An 8,405-nucleotide genomic window follows, 5' to 3' on the forward strand; every position below is an offset into this window, starting at 1 on the left:
CTTTCCTCTGTAGTATTTATAACCTCTACAAATGCCACTAATATGCAATTAATTATTCATTTTGCTTATGTGGCATTTTAAAAATTAAGTGATTTATTTTAATAGGAGCTCTGGTGGCGCAGCAGTTAAGTGCTTGGCTGCTAACAGAAAGGTCAGCTGTTCGAACCCACCAACTACTCTGTGGGAGAATGGTGTGACAGTCTTCAGCCCTAAACCTCTTTCTCCTCTCCTTTTGGGACTGTGATGACTGGAATATTATATCATTTCAGGTCCCTGAAGTTCTGTTCCTTCAAAAAAGAAAAAATCAGTTTTCTTTAGTCAACTTTCTTCCTTTCGGTTTGGGGAATTTCTATTATTTCGGTTCACTAATTATTTCCTATGATGATTGATATTGACCCCATTCACTGAAATTTTATTTGTTATTGTATTTTTTAATTAATAGACTTAATTTTTTAACAGCAGTTTTAGTTTTACAGAAGTACTGAACATAAAATACAGAGAGCTTCCACGTGTCCTCTCTCCACACACACATAGTAACACCTATTAACGATATCTTGCACTAGTGTGATACATTTGTTGCAACTGATGAACAAATATTGATGCATTATTATTAACTAAAGTCCATAGTTTACATTAGTGTTCACTTTGTGTTGTACAGTTCTATGAGTTTTTGACAAATGTATGTCATGAATCTACCATTAGAGTATCACTCAAAAATAGTTTCACACAAAACGTACCCCAGGCTACACCTATTCATCCCTTCTTTTCTCCTCCAAAACGCTTGGCAACGAGTGATCTTTTTACTGTCTCTATAGCTTTGCATTTTCCAGAATGTCATATAGTTGGAATTATAATAGTTTTTTCAGAAAAGTTTTTTCAATAATGTTGTTGTTGAGAGCCACCATTGAGTTGACACCAAACTCATGGTGATCCTATGTACAACTGAATAAAACATTGCCTGGTCTGTACCATCCCCATGATCAGTTGCTGACTGGGCCATTGTGATCCACAGGGTTTTCACTGGCTGATTTTTGGAAGTGTATCACCAGGTCTTCTTTTTTTTTTTTTCTTCTTTTTTTCCCAGTAATTATTCTCAACATATCTGTCACACAACTTTGTAGTAAGTTTCCATTTCTTTTCAAATGAAAATATGAAGTTAGAGTACAGAATTCACAGTTACTTCTAATCCTACAAAAAATATTTTATATCTATGAACCTAAAAGGACAAACTGTTCCTGTCAAATGACTCACTGTATGGCCTACCAATAGATCAAAATCTTTCATGGCAGGACCTTATCTACCATACAAGGATCTGGAGTCTCACTCAACAATGGAATAGACTGGGCTGTGCTTATAGGCAGCAGAGAGAATCCCCCTTCTTTTTCTTCTGACCCTAATTCTACCCTTGCTCCAAATACAGATTAAACTAATAAATTAATAAACAATATTGTTATTGAATGTCTACTACACTGAATTTAACTGTGAAAGAAACTTTAGCAATTTAATTCAGGGAGAAAAATGAGCACAGTCAGAGCATCGAGGTCCACCTAGGGCTGCAGTAAATAGGGGTGGCTTATAGTTGGCCTTAGTAAATGATTTGGATAAGTGAATGAGTGGATAACTGAATACAATGCTGTTAGAAATTCTGAGAAAAAGGAAGAAGTGAGTTTCTGCCTCATGTATCTCCAAGGTCAGTTGTTTCTCATTTACTACCTTCCTTAGAGCTCCAGTTGTCCAATATTAATTCAAGTTTTTATAATCATAATCTCCATTTGCTATAAATATAGTTGTTGGCTTAATTTGTGGGCAGATGAAATTATTTTCTTTTTGTGAGGGAGCTCAGAAGAGTCAGTGACACTATTCTTATTCTAGAAATAAGTGGTTTAATCTTATTAGAAGGCAACAACTTAAAATAGACTTTTTTATTGAAGATGTCATACCCAACAGAGTGAGAAAAGCTGTTGGAAATCTGTTAGCAAACACCACCAGAAGAGCAGTAATTGGCCTCTCCTGATCTTTAAAGCGGAGTTCCTTGGTGGTGCAAGCAGTTAACACACTTGGCTGCTAGCTAAAAGTTTGGAAGTTCAAGTTCACCCAACTTTCCATTGCCTTGAAAGAAAGATCTGGTACTCTATTTTTGAAAAATCATACATTGAAAACACTATGGAGCACAGTCCTACTCTGACACATATGGAGTCACCATGAGTCAGAATCGACTCGATAGCAACTAGGGGTAGAGGTGATGATATTTAAACACTTAGCCGAGTGTTTAAAATCCAGATGGTTTTGCCTGCTATTTTTGAGTAAGTATTCCAAAGTTGTCCCCAATTTTTCACATGTATATTTATGTACATGTAACTTTCTCTTTAGGAAATAGTTCTTTATGGATGAAAAAACCAAGGACACATAGAGGAGAATTAACAAAGCGAACACAGTAGTTATGTGATGAATAGAATGTGGTACAAGTTTTTGGAACTAAAGATTCTTTCTAATATAGTATGAACTGACCCACTCTGTTAATTTGCTAGAGCAGTTGTAACAAAATACAAAAAAAAAAAAAAAAAAATAAGAAGACAATGTGGATGGCTTTAAAAAAGAGAAATTTATTGTCTCATGTTTCTAGAGGCTGAGAGTCTGAATTCAGGGTGGTGGCAGGGCATACTCTTTCTGTTTGCTCTAGGAGAAGATCCTGAAGATCCTTTCTTGTCTCTTCCAGCTTCTTGGTAGTCTCAGGCATGGTGTTCCTTGGCTTATAGAGGTATCTTCACGTGTCTTTTCCTTGTGTGTGACTTTGTCTCCATGCCTGTTCTTCTCTTTTATAAAATACTACACAGCACGGATTAGGATTAGGACCAAGGTCAATCTGCCTTGGCTTCTTTAACTGCTAACATCTACAAAGGAAAACTCTATTTCCCCAAACCAGTTCACATTCACAGGTGCAGGGTTTAGGACTTCACTATATCTTGTTTGGTGTCACAATTCAACCCATAACACCCAATGTTCATTGATACTTTATAAAGATTTCCTTTTTATTTATTTATTTTTTCTGTCTAGAATCTAGAGGTCAGTGACACTCATTGGTCATTGATGTTTGAAGCTAGGCTAATAATCTCAAATTTTGGTGAGATAATAATTGTCTAAGGGTGATTCTTTGATTTCACCCCTATACCAAACTGAATCAGCATGACAGAGTTGCATGTTGAAATTTTCTTTTATAATAAGCTACCCATATGTTTCTTATGTCAGTGTCAGTGATTGCATATTCACTCAAACTATTCTTCAAATTCACAGTTAATTTTTCAATTCTTTATATCATTATAAAGCCACAAGGCTTAACACTTTATTCTTGTTATTCCCTCACCATCAACTCCTTCTCAACCCGCCTCACCAACTTTCTGGAAGAGAAAACCAAAATTTCCATACTCTTTATACATAACTTCTTAGGCCAAAGAACATAGATCCAGGTTTATTTGGAGCTGTCAAAGTGAATACTTTTGCATTAAATCAATCAGTTTATTGAAAATTTGTCTGTTTAGTTTAACAACAGTTCTTATATATTCTGATTTTTCTTATGAAATTGTAACATTTCTTAACTACTTCCAGGAAAGTAACAGAATTTATATATAATGGCCAGGATATAAGCAGATTTATAAATAATTCTTGCCCTTGAAGAAGTCAAATAATTGTGGAAAATAGGAAAAATATCTATAAAAATACTCACCAGTCTATTTTCAAAACTTACAAGTACTTATACTGAGACAAATACGGTAGGTAAGAAGGTACTTAGTGGGTGGAGATATGGGAGAAGAATAAGAGAAAAATAAAACTATTTCTCTGTCATCTATCTGTCTGTCTGTCTCTCTGTCTATCTGCCTATCTATCCATTTATCTATCTATCATCTGTATCTGGCAGGCACAATCTATATATGATCACTTTTCATCCAAACAAGAACATACTGTGGGGTATGTTTTAATCCTGAAGGGGCTTAGCAGTTTGTACAAGATATCAAGTAGGCAGGTGAAAGAGGATAAGAAATAGGAGTCCCTATTCTTTTGTTGGAAGAATAGTGGTCAAGTGCTATGGCTGCTAACCAAAGAGTCAGCAGTTCAAATCTGCCAGGCGCTCGTTGGAAACCCTACAGGGCAGTTCTATCTGAGTATGAGTCAGAATCAACTCGACGGCTATGGGTTTGTTTGCTTTTATTCTTTTGTTGTTTCCTTGTTGTTTCTAAAAGGGTATTGGCAGAAGTTCAAAGAAACAGTTGTACAACTCGACGAAAGTAATCAATGTCATTAAACTGTACATGTAGGAACTTGAATTGATGTATGTTTTTGCTGTGTATATTCTCAACAACAACAAAATAAAATAATCTTTAAAGAAAAGAAAGAAACTGTCTCGTCCTAGTGGATAGAAAAATGACAATTGCTTTTCAATAATCACTATAAATCGTATTTGTTTAATCATATCTACATGGTTTTGTTTCCTTTCAGTTGAAGGTATTTTATCATCTAAAAAAATTTCTGAGAGAATGAAATATGATGCAGTATTAGTAATCCATAGCAGGCAAAAACAAAGAAGAAGATCACACCTGTGGAAACCTAAGTGAAAGTTCTTTTTAGCAAAGTTTGTTCCATTTTAATGCGTACCCAGGAATCATATCCACTAATTTGCATATTTCCATATTAATTTATTTTGTCTTGGTTTTTTTCAGGGGAGCACAACTTAGTTTCAGTGTGTCTTCTCTATTGTCTCAGTGTTTGTGTTAAGCTCAGTTGGTTATTATCCAACCATTTTAGCAGAATACGTTATTTTCCAGAATTGCAATACCCTCATTGTTGACTGGAAGTGATTAATTACTGATGGCATAATTACTTTATCATAGGGCACACAGAGGAGATGAAATAAAATGCTTGAGTTTGTTTTCTTGGTTCATTTTTATTTTAAGGGAATGACTATTGTAGTTTTCCCTAACTATCATTTAAATTAATTCTTTCTTTGCCCCAAATTATAGACTTAGAAAGCCGACATCATTTAATACAAAGCAGCTAGGTAGATATCTAACTTAAGAATTTTTAAATGGTACTACAAAATAGAGTGCTTGATAAGTAGTGCCCAGGACTATAAAATAAAATATGTAATAAACCTGCCACTCTTGTGAATTGATTATTTTTAACTGAGATTAGAACAAATAAAATTAATCTTGGAGTTTCAAGAGGACATTTTCTTTTATGGGATCATGGCTGCTATAAACCAGAAGTCGTCCCCTTTGTTATATTTTGCTGGATAAAACAGTATAGTGTTTTCAGAGTAGTTTGCTCACAAAGGAGATTACATTCTAGGTACTTTTACATCTGCTTTTGGAGAGAACAACATAAAATAAAACCAAATAAGTTGTCCTTTTTTTTCAAATAAAGACATATGTATTTATTAAATACATATGTTATGCTGTGCCCTGTGCTGGGGAATGAGACTATCATGAGCTTTCACATCTTCAATGTCATTCAGTTCTTGTCACCTGGTCTCAAGGAAGTCCACAGGGAAAAATTATATGTATAAACACATACATTATATATATACAGACAGAGAGAGACAGAATAAGACAGTCCCTGGGTGACACAAATGGTTAAACTCCTGATTACTAGCTGAAAGGGTGGCAGTTATAACTGACCCAGAGGCACCATGGGAGAAAGACCTGGGGATATGTTTCTGAAAGGTCACAGCCTTGAAGACACTATAGAACAGTTCTAATCCACACACATGGGGTCTCCATGAATCAGAGTTGACACAATGGCAACCAACAACAACAACTACATATATATATGTATACACACACACACAGACATATATATACATATGTGTATATGTATATCAGTGAAAAAATTGACTTTGTCAGACTTCTGGCAAAACGGCGCTCTAAGCAGAAGCACCATGCCGTCCCTCCACAGCAAAGATCTGAAAAACTGAGCTGAACAGAGAAAACAACAATCCTGAAACCCTAAAACATCAAATGAAGAGCTAAAGAACTCAGCCAAGCACCAAATGGAGTGAGAAAACTGACAAAGAATAGAGAGCGAGGAGGGATTCATGCAGAAGTCCCCTACCAGCTAACACTGCATGGATCCACCATCTTGGATTCCTATCAGAGACCAACATACAGGGAGTACGAGAAAGCAGCTTCATGAAGCTTTCAGCGGGAGACAAAACAACCGGTAATTTGCGATATATGCCTTCCCATCCCCCACCCTTCTTCAACCCCACTCGGCCTCCTCTGCTTCCCGTGGCCACAATCTCTTGTCTGGGAAACACCGGCTGCTTGGATTCCACACACCCGGATGGGCTGGCTCTCTGAGTGCCATTTGTTGGCTGCTGGTGTTGCTTTCTTCCAATTCTTTTGATTTCTTCCTTACCTCTAACCACCTCCCCTTCCTTTCGCTCGAATACCTGGCTCTGTGCTCCATCTTTGCTTCTTCCTGAGGGGCTGCAGAGCTCCGGTAATTTCTGATATACGCTTTCCAACTCCCTACACTTCTTCACCCACACATGGCCCCCTCTGCTTCCGGCAGACACATTGACTTGTCCGAGAAACACCGGCTGCTTGGATTCCACCAGCACGCACTAGTTGGCTCTCTGAGTGCCATTTTTTGGCTTCTGGTGTTGCTTTTTTTTCTGCTTCTTATGATTTCCTCCTTACCTCTCACCACCTCCCCCTCCTTTCGCTCAAATACCTGGCCCCGTGCACCATCTTTGCTTCTTCCTGAGGAGCCGTGGAACTCTTTTCGAGTGTGGAGCTGCTTCCCGGAATGGGCTGCGCACTGGTGGGATCCCAGGGATTCTGTTCGTTTGTTGGTTTTGAATTGTTTCTTTGTTTTCTTTTCCTTTTCTTGAGTTGGGAGCCCTTTCTGACCAGGCGGTGCTGCGTGGCAAGTAGACTACCCCCTCGGTTTGCACAGATGTGCAGAGGGATACCTGAGAACATTTCTTTTTTTGTGTTTTTTTTTTTTTCCTGTTTTTTGGGGGACTTTTCTTGTTTGTTTGTTTTTTTAATTTATTTTGTTTTCTTTTCCCTCTTTTTCCCTTTTTGTCTTTCTTCATTACTCAGTTTCTCATTTCTCTATATCTTCCGTCTCTTTCTGTTCCCTGAATACAGAGTGTTGTATACCTCTATGCCTTCTAGCTAGGCTGTACTGCAACACCTGAGAGCGACTTCCCCAGACCTCATAGCTGCACCGGTGGGATCCCTGGGAAATTTGCGGTTCTTTAACCTTTCTGATTTTTATTTATTCATTCTTTTATTTTCTTCCTCTTCCCCTTTCTGTGTTTCTCCATTTAATAGTCTCTCATCTCTCCACTCCAATGGCAAGCTCCCCTAACATTCTTTTTTGTTTGTATTTTTTGGCTCCTGTTCCTCACTCCTCTCACCCAAATCCATCATAGCTTCACACATAACAACCTCCCTGCTACATCCTGCCTACCTGCACTGTGTGCTTAACATCACACCACCAAGCAGCACAGGCATGATCTACTGGAACCTGCCCTGCATCGATTACCGACCCGCCCTGGTGACTGCAGTAAGTGTCACAAACAACCCATCCCAGTAACTCCTCTTCAGCTAGACCTGCCCTGCCATACCATATCTGAGTGACTGACCCTGCCAGTTGGAGAAGGAGGCAAAAAGTATTGTGCCCACAGATGAGCAAACAACAAAGAACACACAGTCCGCCTGCTCAGACATAGTCAAATTTAAAAAAAAAAGGGACAAAACAAACAAATCTACAATCAGTAAACGAGAAAAATAACTACTTAATGCCCCGAAGACAGCAGACAATATCAAAACATTTACAAAAACAGGACAGGATAATTCCAGTAGGCATCCAAAGTAAGACACCAGATGACTTTCCAGTGGAAGAAAATGCACTAGAACTACCTGATAGGGAATTCAAATCTCTAATACTCAGAATTATCCAAGAACTGAGGCAAAAATCTGACAAACATGAGGAAAAAATAGACAAATCCAGGGAAAAAACGGACAAAAAATTAGAAGAATTCAGGAAAATAATACAGAAACAAAATGCCAAAATAAATTCACAACTAGAAATTATAGAAAGACAACAATCAGAAATCCAAAGGATAAACAACAAGATTTCAGAAATGGACGGTGTCATAGAAGGGCTGAGAAGTGGATTTGAAACGGTTGAAGACAGGATCAGTGGAATTGAAGACAAACACTTGCATACAACTCTGTTTCAGGAAAACTCAGAAAAAAGAACAAAGAAAAATTAAGACATCCTGAGGGTTATTTGGGACACAATCAAAAGCAAAAATATGCAAGTGATTGGAATTCAAGAACAGGGCGAGAAAACAGAAAGCACAGAGAGGATCATTGAGGAACTGCTGACAGAAAACT

Source organism: Trichechus manatus, unplaced genomic scaffold (genome assembly GCF_000243295.1).
Source record: "Trichechus manatus latirostris isolate Lorelei unplaced genomic scaffold, TriManLat1.0 scaffold00271, whole genome shotgun sequence".
Taxonomy (NCBI): Eukaryota; Metazoa; Chordata; class Mammalia; order Sirenia; family Trichechidae; genus Trichechus; species Trichechus manatus.